Source organism: Hemiscyllium ocellatum, chromosome 36, assembly GCF_020745735.1.
Source record: "Hemiscyllium ocellatum isolate sHemOce1 chromosome 36, sHemOce1.pat.X.cur, whole genome shotgun sequence".
NCBI classification, from domain to species: Eukaryota; Metazoa; Chordata; class Chondrichthyes; order Orectolobiformes; family Hemiscylliidae; genus Hemiscyllium; species Hemiscyllium ocellatum.
In genome coordinates, this window is record NC_083436.1 from 31481885 (window position 1) to 31496696 (window position 14812).

A 14812-nucleotide genomic window follows, 5' to 3' on the forward strand; every position below is an offset into this window, starting at 1 on the left:
AAAGCTAGTACTACCAAATAAATCTGTTAGACAAGAATCTGGTTTTGTGTGATTTTTAACTTCTGCCCGAAAGGACATTCTTGAACCAAATGAGACTTTCTGATCAAATGACTTCATTGTCATCTTAGATACTTAATGACAGTTTTTTAATTAATTAAATTAAAATTCCACGGTATGCCATGGCATGATTTGAATTCAAGTTCCCAGATCATTACCTGGGACTCTGGATTAATAGTCACAATAAAACCACTAGGCCATCACTCCCCTTCTGCCTCTTTTGGAACAGCGAGAACATTTCATTGGATATGTATAAGGATGTGATAGGATGCTATGCAGAGGCAAAACTTGGAATTTAAACAAAATGACAATGAAGTGCAATATCATAACATCCCTTTCCCACCTCTAATTTTTTTCCAGTTTTGATGAGGATTCATGAACCTGAACATCGATGCTGTATCTCTGACTGACATTGCTACTTGACCTGTTGAGTATTACCAGCATGTTGTATATGTTTTCAGATTTCCAGCTTCTGCCACATTTTTCTTTTCTAACAATAAAATCCACGACTAATGCTGTGAGAAAGAAGGAAGATAAAAAGAGAGACTTGTATTTTTATAGCACCTGTCACAATCCCTGCTTTTTAAATGCATTTCACAACCAATTGAATATTTTAAAAACAATATTCATTCACAGGTTCCAGAACATTACCTGGGTTCCTAGATTACTATTAATACAACTAGGCCATCACCACCCTCACTTTTGAACAATAGCCACTGTTGAGTGAAGAAATATGGAGAGTAGCAAATTAAGCATATTTCAGACTTTATTTCCAACTCATATAACTTCAAAATGACCTTTTGATTGCTTATATTTCATTTTCCCTTTGTCAAATAGTCAAAAATGGAAATACTTGCTTATGTGTTCTGTTTCATTTATAACCTCTCAGATGATGAAGTAGGCCAAACCCACATGCAGCAAGAGATGGATAACATCCGCACTTGGATTGAGAAGTATCTCATATGTTTGTGTCACTCAAGTGTTTGTACTGTCCATTTCCAAGAAGAGATAATTTAACCACCTTTCCCTGACACTTAACAGCATTACTATCATAAGATCGTCATGATTTGGCGATGCCTATATTTGGCTGGGATGTACAAAGTTAAAGATCACACAACACCAGGTTATAGTCCAACAGGTTTAATTGGAAGCACAAGCTTTCGGAGCGCCATTCCTTCATCAGGTGGTTGTGGAGTATAAGATAGTAAGACACGGAATTTATAGCAAAACTTTACAGTGTGATATAACTGAAATTATATATTGAAAAAGAGCTGGATTGTTTGTTAAGTCTCTCATCTTTTAGAATGACCATGTTGGTTTCAGTTCTTTCATATGTAAATTGCAAAACCATTTTAAAAGCTACATTCTCAAGTGAACTTTCACAATTGGTGTCATGTTGGCCCAGATATTGTCTTGCAGGTGTGAGCTTCCCTGTGTGAGACTGTCTGTGCCACAATGGTCAGACTGATTCTAATCTAAAAAACAGATTTACAGAATTTTACATGGATTCATGCAGTTTTTGAGCAAAGTAAAATGTAATTCTGCAGGTACAGATTCACCCCACAAAGTTATATGTGTATGTGTGCATTTGTAGTGGGGTGGAGTTATGGGTGTCTGTGAGTGTGTGTGTGTATGTATTAGTGTAAGTGGGAGTGTAAAGGGGTATAGGTTTGTGTGTGTGTTTGTGTCAGCCTCTATCAATGTTCTGGGACTCACCATTAAACAGAATTTATTTGGACCAGCCGCATAAACATTGTGCCTACAAGAACAGATCAGAGGATATACATTCTATGCTGAGTGACTTGCCTCCTGACTCTTCAAAGCCTTTCTGTGGTTTGGAATAGTCTCCTCTTGTCTGAATGAGTACGGCTCCAACAACATTCAAGGAGCTTAGCAATGTTCAGGACAAAGTGGGGATTTAATGGGTACCACATCTACTCTCATGCCATCTGTAGCAACTCACCAAGGTTTCTTCAACTGTACTGCCCATATCCCTGACTCCTACTGTCTCAAAGAACAAGGGTGGCAGGCTCATGGGAATGGAATCACATAATGTTTCCCATCCAAGTCATACATTATCTTGCCATAAAATATATCATCATTCCTTCATGGTTGCTGGATTAAAATTCTGGAAATCCCAGAATACATTGCAGAAGCACTTTCACAACATGGACTGCAAAGTTTCAGAGAGGTGGTACAACACCACCATTCCAAAAAGAAAACTAAGATTGTACCATAAATGCAATCCTTATCAGAATTCCTACATCCCAGAAATGAATGTATTGTTGAAAATCAAATTCTCTGAACAGATTTGGGTGGCATCACAGCAATTAAATCAAAACATATTAACTCAAAATATTAGTTTTAAAATAGTGATGAAAAAGGTTACACCGGATCTAAAAGTTGAAGTTCTAAACTGGAAGAAGGCTAGTTTTGACAGTATTAGGCAAGAACTTTCAAAAGCTGATTGGAGACAGATGTTCGCAGGTAAAGGGGACAACTGGAAAATGGAAAGCCTTCAAAAATTAGATAACATGAATCCAGAGGCAATATTTTCCTGTTAGAGTGAAAGGAAAGGCTGGATGACTTGAGAAATTGAGGCTTATTTAAAAAAGAGAAGGAAGCATATGTCAGGTATCATTAGGAGAGATTGAGGGAATCCTTTGAAGAGTATAAAGGCAGTAGGCGTATACTTAAGATGGAAATCAGGAGGGCAAAAAGGGGACATGAGAATCTTTGGCAAATAGGGTTAAAGAGAATCCAAAGGGTTTTTATCAATACATTTGGGACAAAAGGATAACTAGGGAGGGGATAGGGCCCCTGAAAGATAAGCAAGGCAGAGTATGTGTGGAGCCATAGGAAATGGTTTTTTTGCATCAGTATTTACTGTGGAGAAGGACATGGATGACATAGAATATGGTAAATAGATGGTGACATCTTGAAAAATGTCCATATTACTGAAAAGGAGACGCTGGACGTCTTGAAATGCATAAAATTGGATAAATCCCCAGGACCTGATCAGGTATACCCTCGAACTCTGGCAAGCTAAAGAAGTGTTTGTGAGCCTCTTACTGAAATATTTGTATCACCGATAGTCACAGGTGAGGTTCCGGAAGACTGCAGGTTGGCTAACGTGGTGCTAATATTTAAGAACAGTGGTAAGGACAAGCCAGGGAACTATAGACTGGTGAGCCTGACATCGATGGTGGGCAGGTTGTTAGAGGGAATCCGGAGACACAGGATGTACATGTATTTGGAAAGGCAAGGACTGATTAGGGATAGTCAGCATGGCTTTGTACGTGAGGAATCATGTCTCACAAACTTGATTGCATTTTTTGAAGAAATAACAAAGAAGCTTGATGAGGGCAGAGTAGTAGACATGATCTATATAGACTTCATTAAGGTGTTCTACAAGATTTCTCATGGAAGATTGGTTAGCAAAGTTAGATCTCATGGAATATAGGGAGAACCAGCCATTTGGATACAGAACTGGCGAGAGGGTAGAAAATAGAGGGAGTTAGACAGGGATTGCTTTTCAGACTGGAGGCCTGTGAGCACTGGTGTGCCACAAGAATCGGTGCTGGGTCCACTACTTTTTGTCATTTATATAAAAGATTTGGATGTGAGCATAAGAGGTATAGTTAGTAAGTTTGAAGATGACACCAAAATTGGAGGTGTAGTAGGTAGCACAGAAGGTTACCTCAGAGTAGAACAGGATCTTGATCAGATCGGCCAATGGATTGAAGAGTGGCAGAAGGAGTTTAATTTAGATAAATGCAAGGTGCTGCATTTTGGAAAAGCAAATCTTAGCAGGACTTATACACTTAATGGTAAGGTCCTAGGGTGTGTTGCTGAATGAAGAGATCTTGAAATGCAGATTCATAGTTCCTTTAAAGTAGAGTCGCAGGTAGATCGGATAGTGAAGAAGATGTTTGGTATCCTTTTCTTTATTGGTCAGACCATTGAGTATAGGAGTTGGGAGGTCATGTTGCAGCTGTACATGACATCAGTTAGGCCACTTTTGGAATATTGCGTGCAATTCTTGTCTCCTTCCTATTGGAAGGATATTCTGAAACTTAAAAAGATTCAGAAAAGATTCACAAGGATGTTGCCAAGGTTGGAGGATTGAGCTACAGGTAGAGGCTGAATAGGCTGGGGCTGTTTTCCCTGAAGCGTCAGAGGCTGAGGGGTGACCTTGTAGAGGCTTACAAAATCATAAGGGGCATAGATAGGATAAATAGCAAGGTGTTTTCTCTGGGGCTGGGGAGTCCAGAACTAGAGGGCATAAGTTTAGGGTGAGAAGGGAGAGATATAAATGGGACCTAAGAGGTACCTTTTTCACACAGACGGTGGTACATGCTTGGAATGAACTGCCAGTGGAAATGGTGGCGCTGGTACAATTACCACATTTAAATGGTATCTGGATGGGTATATGAATAGGAAGGATTTAAAAGGATATAGGCCAAGTGCCGGCAAATGAGACTAGATTAGGCTAAGAAATCTGGTCAGCATGGATGAGTTGGACTGAAGTGTCTGTTTCTGTGCTGTACATTGCTATGACTGTATGGCTTTACATTGAGACATAACAAGCAAGTTGAAAAGAGTTCAGCGAAACAGCAATTAAATATTTCATCCTTTCACCAAAGTTATTTTATAGTCTCTAAGAGTTTTAAAGCATCTCAGAGCTTTCCTTCTATCTAGGTTTAAATAATTTGTGATGGATCTGCAATATACCAAAGACCACAGGTATTCTTAAGTTTGTCTGTCATTCAAACTGAGCAATCAAACAATTTAATTACCTTCACATGAAGCTTCACATTATTTCAATGGTGTCATTGGTAATGAAACAAAATAGTGCATACTGTATTATAGAACTTGAATGCATGTAGGTCTTCAGATTTAACTATTTACCAAATAAGTCAAACCCCATTTGCTTGGCTTAAATTTCATTGTTATGGTAATGGCAATTTTCTCTGAGTCACAAAGACTAATTATGATGCAAAATATAATTGAATTTTTCAACAGGCCCAGTCATCTCCACACCTGTAATTCTGTGACTTATAATCCTTTGATGGATTTGCTTAAGGTGGTAATAAATTTTACTATCTGAAATTTTCTTTAAAGCCAGTTAATTTCAATGTAGCATTTTAACTATGGTGTGTTTGAAATATTGCATAAGATAAATTACTTTTTGTTTACACAGTTAATAGTAGTTGGTCGATGTAGACAGGCCACTGCAAAGCTATCAATGAATGACACCTGATTGGTTTCCTCTGCTAGGACATAAAGGACCCAAATAATTGTAATTTGTTGTTGTACAACCTGCAAGCACGTAATCAAAATGCATCACCACCCTTTATCCTTCATAGCTGTTATTAACAAACTACCATATTGCACTCTAAGTATGTGTAAGTTCACAGAATGAATGCTCATCCTTAAACGTCTTGTTACCTTTTAGGGATCCCAATCATAGCACCCTGGTACAAAAATTCCATAGGTTGATATTGATGCAACAATTTTAGTTGACAACAGAACAATTGAATTACAGGTCTGTCTTTCTTCAAATAGAAATACATATAAGATACAAATAGAAGTTTGATCCATCCAAACTCTGTTGGTGTTTGCATTCCATTCCAGTGATAGTTCTGTTTATGTTGCCATCTCCCTTCATACACATATCCAATATGCTGACAGCACTTCTATCTCAATTACCAACCCTATGGTAAATTTCACAACCTCATAACCCTCTGCAAAAAGGTTTCGCTACCGAAATCTCTTCGATTCTGCTTGTAGCCTTCTGCTGCCAAAATAAAGTTCTCCTTTATGCTTTTAAACAAAATATGAAGAGTCCTCATCCATTACTGAAATCCATAAAGATTCTTTTGTACATGATAGAAATGTACTTTTTTTAAATTTTAATTGAGATGTCAGGTTATTCCATACTTTAAATATTCAAATTGACTCTCCCTCAATTCTGTTTGGCATTGAGTTGTTTTGTAACCATTGTTACTGCAAGAAATCCTAGAATCCCTTCAGCATGGAAGCAGACCATTCAGCCCATTGAGAGCACACCAACTTTCTGAAGAGTGACCCACCCAGACCTACCCTGTAACCTTCCCGATGGCTAATCCACCTAGCCTGCAGATCCCTGGACACTATGGGCAATTTAGCATAGCCAGTCCACCATACCTACACATCTTTGGACTGTGGGGAGAAAGTCAAAGTACCCAGAAGAAACCTACACAGACACAGGGGGAATGTGCAAACTCCACACAGATGGTCACCTGAGGGTGAAATTGAACCCAGTCCCTGGTGATGTGAGGTAGCAGTGCTAACCACTGAGCATCATATGCTTACTGACGATGTACATTTACAGTGCAGTAGCTGTGACCATTATTAAATATTACTTATTACTGATAAATGAAAAAGCATATTTACTTTGTTCTCTCTATAAATAACATGAGCAATAGTTTACATAGAATTACATTTTACATGATCTTTATGGTATTTGACAATTGGTAAAGTTTCCTTTTGTAGTCTTCAAACAGAGAATTTTCATAGGAGTATGAGCTTGGTCGGTGTTTGCATTAGTTAAAAAAAATTCACGAAACTTTCCTTAAAGAAAATGGAGATTAAAGTTTTTGGAAGGTCTTTGCAGTTCTAAAATGTTCTTGAGGGGGCAAAGAGTTAGCAGCAGAAGCACATTGACGTGTGTACAGTTGAAGCTGTTTGTTGTTAACTCTTTAGGCTCTGATGATGAGGGATCCATACTTGAAAAGCATTTTATATGGCTATTAGCAGCAAAAAAAGGGTCAAAGCTACAGAGATCCCTCTGCAAGTGAGGGCAGAGATTATGCCTGGTATGAACAAGATGTTGCATAGCTGTAGATTCATGAGGTGGTATGATGATGATTTTCTTTTGTCAGGTCATAATTTCTTTCCCTGAATTTGGCTGGTTCGATGTGTGGGCATGGCTATACCATTGGATCAAATAGACTGAAGAGAGAAGCCTAAATCATCAAGTTTTTTTTTCCGGCTCTATATAACCACTTAATTGGTATTTTACTTGTATCCTTAAAAGAAGAGGAACTTTGCATGGCAGCCATATCTTCTTGTAACAAATGCACGCAATGATACTAGCTTCTCAACACACATACTGCCATGCACAAGCAGAATCTAAAAGGGTGATAAGACCATTATAGTTCTGGCAATCTTGGTAATCACAAACAAAGAGGAGGACCATTGTAATTTTGACAGCATTTACTGCACATGCTTTGTTTCCATTATTGAGAACAATTACTGATTGGCATTTCTTTAAACTTCAAACAATTTTGAAGTACTATGTCTTAATTGTATTTTGATTTGATGAGATCATGACAGTTATATTTGAATGAATAAGATTATGTAATGTACATTTTTTCATGTTTCTTTTGCAAAATCCAGCTCTACTGTAACCAAAGCCAGTGCCAACAGAGAAATTTGCTAATTAAAATCCTGAAGATAATTGTGTAACATAAGCAATGCAATTTTTCTGTTCCTCTTGTGTTACACAACTTGGTGCAGGTCTGCATCCACTCTATTTCTTTAATGGAGATTACTAACTGGGTTTAATGTTTACATATTACACTGTACGAATATGTGCCAAAACAAGTTTTTTAAAATGGCTTCATGATTGCATTGCTCTGGGGAATTAATGCTGAATCCTGCTGTCACTGCATAATAATCTCTATTATTAAAGCAATTATTTTATGCCTTACACTGAGAACTAGAATAGCTCTGAGACGTGAAATATGAACTCTATGGTTCAGCCAGCCCTGGAGCAGATGGAAATCAACTGAAAGAGATTTTAGCTAAATTAAAAGGGCAATGAAAGAAAATGCATTTTAAAAGTAGGAAAGCAAGAATAGTAGAGAAAATGACAGGTCTAATACAATGTAAGGGAGAAGCCCTAGCATAGTGGTGCAGTGGTTAATACAGCTGCCCCACAGAGCCAGGGATCTGGGTTCAATGCCAGCCTCATGTGACTGTCTGTGTGGACTCTGCACATTCTCCCTGTGTCTGCATGGGTTTCCACCGGGTGCTCTGGTTTCCTCCCATAATCCAAAAATATGCAGGTTACGTGGATTGGCCATGCTAAATTGTCCATAGTAGGCTAAGTGAATGAGTCATGGGAAATGTAGGATTACAGGGCTGGGGGATTAGGCTTGGGTGTGATGCTCTTCAGGGAGTTGATGTGGACTGGATGGGTCAAAAGGCCTACTTCCACACGAGAGATTCTATAATTCCATTGTTTATTTTGGGTGAGCATTTGGATCCATTTTGTTTTTCTAATGTTCATTAATTAATGCTAAAGCAAACCCAAATGTAACATTAAAATAAACACAGAAAATGCAGAAAACAGTCAGTAGATCATACCACAACTGTGGAGACAGGAACTGAGTTAATGCTTCAGGCTATTAACCTTTCATTATAATTGGCAGATGATAGAGATGAAATGTGTATAGCCAGAGAGAATAGAGAGTTCAGGAAGGAACATAAGGGAGAGATATTTGATCGTGGTGGATGGCAAGATTAATTAAATGACAAAAAAAGGGATGATAACACAATCAACAATATAAGTAAAAACTGAGAGGATGGGAACAGTTACAGCAAAATAGCAAATAGGGAGAGAAGAAGGGAGAATTTGCCAAAACGAGGAAGGAACCAGTACCTCATGAATGTCAGGGTGTGGACAGGCCTTTTGGTTGTGAACTCATGAAGGAGCTCTATATCCCAAACATTAACCCTGACCTTTTACACAATCTAGTGTAGTTGTTCTTTCTCACAGCACCAACTGAACAAGAGAGAGTGGCATCAGTGGCTAATATCTAAAATCATTATGCTCAATTTTCAGGACAGATGTCTATAAAATGTCTATTATTAAGATGAGATGTTTTCTTTTAACTTTGCAGTGTAGGTAGCTGAGAGCACAGAATAGAAATGAGATGGGAAATTAAAGAAGCAAATGACCAGAAAATTAGGGTCATAGTTATGCTGAATGAAGCCATTTAGTAATCACCTAATTTGGGTTTTAATTGCCTCAGTGTAGAGGAGACTACATTGTGAACAGGAAATACTGTTTTGCAAATTAGATGAAGTACAAATGCATTGCTGTCATGCCAGAAGGATTGATTGAGAATCTGAACAGCAGATGAGAAGAAGGTAAAAGGTCAGGTGTTCCGACTCATATCCTTGAATGGAATGGCATTGAGCATTAGTGACAATGGAGGAATGGACCTAGGTGTCCCAAAAGGATGAACCCTTCACAATGCACACAAGGGAGTTTGGGGAAAATGAGTTTGGTGAGAGCATCTCATTCAAGGTCGTGGAAATGGTGAAGGATAATACATTCAATGTCAGTTCTGATGAAGGGTCACCGGTCCCGAAATACTAACTCTGCTTTTTTTCTCCACAGATCTTGCCAGACCTGCTGAGTTTCTCCAGCAATTTCTATTTTATTCTATTCAATGCAGGGGCAGGTGAGGTGGATGATGAGGGCAAGGGTATCCCATCATAATTCTGAAAGGAAAGAAAATGGATGTGGGCAAAAATGTGAGAAATGGAACAAACATTGCTAAGGGCTCTGTCAGCCATGGTGGAGATGGATTCATAATTGAGGATAGAAGACATCTCCCAATTCCCAAATAGGAGCTCTTCCAAAACCCTGCTGTGTACATACCAGCCAGCTGACATGTTAACCCTTGTGTCCATTGATCCAGAATAGCTCAGTGTGCCAATAACCTTGTTTCAAAAGTCTCACCTTTGTGTTCAAATCCCTTCATGATTGTTCAGATTTGTTCATGACTGACAGCTAAAATGCATTCATTTCAGCAGTCATAATTGGATTATCAGCAGGCGTGGCATCATCTATAATAATGCTTAAACATTAAAAGTTCTGAGCGTAGGTTTACTGTTGAGCTGGGAGGTTCATTTTCAGACATTTCGTCACCATACTCCAAACTCTTCGTTTGGAGGCTCACTGAAGATGTTACCTAGTATGGCGACGAAGCGTCTGAAAATGAACCTTCTCAGCGAGCAAACCTACATCCAGAACTTCAACCTGAGCTACAAATTTTCTCAAAACTCGCTAACACTAAAAAGTCAAAAGCAATAAAGCTGCTTTAACAAAGATTGATCAACAATATAATTTGTTGTTCCATTACCGCCATACTAGTCTGAAAGAGCCTGATCTCAGAAGCTAAGCAGATTCAGGCCTGATTAATATTTGGATGGGGAACTGCCTGGGACTACTGGGTGGAGTAGGGCCCTCTTGTGTGCAGTGGTAGTGTCCCTACCCCTGGACCAAGATGCCCTGTTTCAGGTTCAACCTGCTCCAGTGGTGTGTAATAACATCTCTGAACAGGTTGATTAGAAAAATAGGTTTCATAGAAAAAAAACACAACATCAGTTATTTTAAATTACGCTGTTAATGTCCATGGAATGTAATCAAACAACTTGGCACCAAACCACAAAAGGGAACAATGTTACAGCTTCTTCTTACGTTTCATGGTTGCCACACTGGCCATCTTTCAGCAAGCAAAGCTGCATTATGAAGATAACATCAGGAATTTTCTGTTGTCAGGCCAGAGATTCTATGCCAGAAGTCACAGGCTCGAGACTTCCTAACCAACCTGCCCAGAGACCTCTGGAGCAGATAAGCCTTGATCCCAGGTCTCCTGCAAACAGGGTCAACCTGGCATATGTTAACAGGATTCATCGGGTGGATATAAACAGGATTTTTACCGCGTTCTGTTGTAATTCCGTGGCAGAGGGGGAGCAGCTCCTGAGCACTGTTGAAAAATGTGGTGCTGGAAAAACACAGCAGGCCAGGCAGCATCTGAGGAGCAGGAGAATCGACGTTTCGGGCATAAGCCCTTCTTCAGGAAGGCGGCACGGTAGCTCAGTGGTTAGCACTGTTGCCTCACAGCACCAGGGCCCCAGGTTCGACTCCTGCCTCGGACGACTTTGTGGAGTTTGCACATTCTCCCCATGTCTGCGTGGGTTTCCTCTGGGTGCTCCGGTTTCCTCCAAAGATGTACAGGTTAGATGCATTCATCTGGGGTAAATGTAGAGTAGTTGGGGAATGGGACTGGATGGATTACTCTTCAGAGGGTCGGTGTTGGCTGTTTGGGCCGAAGGACCTGGTTCCACACTGTAGGGATTCTAGTTCTAGTTTTAAGATGTTATCAAAAGTCTTGATTAAAGCAAGAGATTTATGAGCATCTGAAAGGAGAGAAGTGCTATAATCACACTGGGAGGTGTGAACTGATCCTCTGTTTGTCCCACTCCTGGTTGATTATAAGAGAGTTTGAAAGCTTTAATATTGTCAATTTAATATGTACTTAACTGCGTAATTTGGTGGAAAGAAATAAGGCAGACAGATATTTTGCATTAACAGAAATGAATTAGTTTAATCTCTAAAATTTACTCAGGTAAAGATATGCAAAATTATTAATAAGTAAAAATACACCCAAACTTATATGATAGACACATAAGCTACAGGACTGCAGATGCTGGAAATCTGAAACAAAAAAAACAGAAATTGCTGGAAAAACTCAGCAGGTCTGGCAGAAGCTGAAGTTCATAAGTAAATGTATGGTCTTGTCCTGATTATGAGTACCAGTTTAAAGATCTGCTTGTTTAATTGAGTTGCTCTCTGGTGATTTTTGTTCTCTGCCATGTTGACGCCTTTCTTTAAAAATCACTTTGTAACAGAAATGATTCCAGTTGCATACAGCAAGCAGGTTGCACCTTTTGAGAGAGAGTTCAGGGAGGAGGAGGTGCTGGTCCTGACTTTAATACACTTGGTAATCAAGGTAGCTTTACTAGCTTGTCATTTGGCTGACTCCCAAGCTGCAGACATGATCCCAAACAATCCCAAAAGACCCAGGTTCAAGTCCCACCAGCTCCCAGAGGTGTTTCATGACATGTCTGGTCAGGTTGACTAAAAATGTTTTTGATCTCATCAAAGAGTTGGGATCTCTCCTCTTCCCCACATATGGGTGTTTTTGTTCCTTGGCAAGGCAGATTTATACCCTCTGACACCAAAGGTGTCAGTAGAGTTTTGTACACCAGTGACTGGCAAGCATTGAGTTAATATCAGAAAAGCGTTCTCATAGTTCTAGCAAGTGGCAAAATCCCCAGTGACATTTAGTATGTTCCTTTTAATCCACTTTGGAAGCTTTCAGAAGCTTGACAAGTTTGGAGTTGTGAAACTGTAGCAGCCAGCTTAGAGTTCATAGCATCCAGTTTAAAAATATGTCTAATATGTGAACCATGTTTAATATATAAAACCAACTGATGATATTCAACATTAGTATCTGTAATGGCACACTTTCTTAACAAGAAACAGGGAGGTAAAGGAGTTACAGTCATAGAGTCCTCAAGATGTACAGCACAGAGACATACCCTTTGGTCCAACTTCTCCATGCCGACCACACATCCTAAGCTAATCTATTCCCATTTGCCAGCACTTGGCCAATATCCCTCTAAAGCCTTTCTATTCAGATACTCATCCATATGCCTTTTAGATGTTGTCATTGTTAGAACTTAGAGCCTTGACTGCTGCTGGCTCTGATGATAGAGCGATTAAAATCAAGGGCACTTGATTTGTTGAAGCATTGATAAATTGGAGGACTGGAAGAGATTGCAGAGTTAGGGAGGAAAAGGACCGTGATGAGAATATTAAAATAAAAACAAAATGTATTGGAGAAATTCAACAGGCCTGGCTGTATCTGTGGAGAGACTATGGAAAATTTATTTTTTAACTAGTTATATTGTGCAGGCTGGTATCAATGACATGGATAGAGAAAAGCATGAGAGAATATAGGAAATTAGGCAGGAGGTTAAAAAGTAGTATCTGGACTAATACTGGTGCCATGGACTAGTGAAAGTAGGAATAGGAGGATACAGCAGATGAATGCACGGCTGGGAAGCTGTTGCAGGGGGCAAGGTTTCACATTTTTGGACCATTCAGAGATAGGAATTACCTGTATAAGAGAGACAGGTACCTTCTGATTTGGAAGGGGACCAATATCCTTGTGGGGAAGTTTGCTAGTGCTACTTGGGAGGCTTTAAACTAGTAGAAGGAAGTAAGAAAAGGCTGAGGCTGGTACAGTAGCCAAGGGAAGCAATTCTAATAGTCAAGGCAGCCTCATCAGTCCAGGAATTTGCACAGTATTTTAGATATTGGAAAAGTCCAGGGTCTTGTCCAGTATTTTAGATGATGGATTTTTTTGCCTTGATCCTGAAGTTAGTAAGTTTAAAAATTACAGTAAAATAGATGGTGTAGTGGACAGTGAAGACAATTATCTCAGAGTATAATGGGACCTTGATCAGCTGGGCCAATGGTCTAAGGAGTGGCAGACGGATATTAATTTTGATAAATGTGAGGTGTTGCATTTTGGTAAGGCAAACCAGTTTTGTTTCTACACTCTGGACTTATTTAGAGAATGTGAAATGAAATTATTGGTAGGGTCCTGGTGTATGTTGATGAACAAAGTGAGCATGGTGTGCAGGTGCATAGTGCCTTGAAAGTGGAGTTGCGGATAGCTGGGTGATGAAGAAGGTGTTTGACATACTTGTCTTCATTAGTCATAACATTGAGCACAGGAGTTGATATATCATGTTGTGGCTGTACAGGATACTGGTGCGCCACTTTTGGAATTCTGTGTATAATTCTGGTCACCCTTTCATACGAAGGATGTTGTTAAATGTGAGAGGTGTAGAAAAGATTACAGGGATTTTGCTGGCACTGGAGGCTTTGAGCTATAGGGAGAGGCTGAATAGAGTCATAGAGATGTACAGTACGGAAACAGACCCTTCAGTTTAACTTGTCCATGCCAACCAAATATCCTAACAATCTATCACATTTGCCAGCAGTTGGCCATTGTCCTGTAAACCCTTCCTTTTCATGTTTCCATCCAGATGCCTCTTAAATGTTGTAAATGTACCAGCCTCCACCACTTCCTCTGGCAGCTCATTCCATACATGCACCACCCTTTGCATGAAAAAATTGCCCATTAGGTGCCTTTTAAATGTTTCCCCTCTAACCCTAAACCTATGCCTTCTAATTATGCACTTTGCCAACAAAGGGAAATGACGTTGTCTGTTTACCCGATCCATGCCTCTCATGATTTTATAAACCACTGTAAGGTCATATTCAACCTTCAATGCTCCAGGGAAAACAGCTCCAGCCCCTTCAGACTCTCCCAATAGCCTCAAATCCTCTAAACCTGGCAAGATCCTTGTAAAACTTTTCTGAACCCTTTCAAGTTTCACAACATCCTCCCTACAGGAAGGAGACCAGAACTGCACACAATATTCTAAAAGTGGCCTCACCAATGTCCTGCACAGCCACAATATGACCTCCCAACTCCTATACTCAATGTTCTGACCAATAGGCTGGTTCCTTTTCCCTGGAGCTTCAGAGATAACGGGGTGACCATATAGAGATTTATAAAATCATGTGAGGCATGGATAGGCGAATAGCTAAGATCCTTCTCCTGGGACGGGGAAGTCCAAAACTACTGGGCACAGGTTTAACGTGAGAGGGGAATGATTTTAAAAGGACTTGAGGGGTAATGTTTTCACACAGAGTATATTAGATTAGATTAGATTACTACAGTGTGGAAACAGGCCCTTCGGCCCAACAAGTCCACACTGACCCGCCGAAGCACAACCCACCCATACCCCTACATTTACCCCTTACCTAACA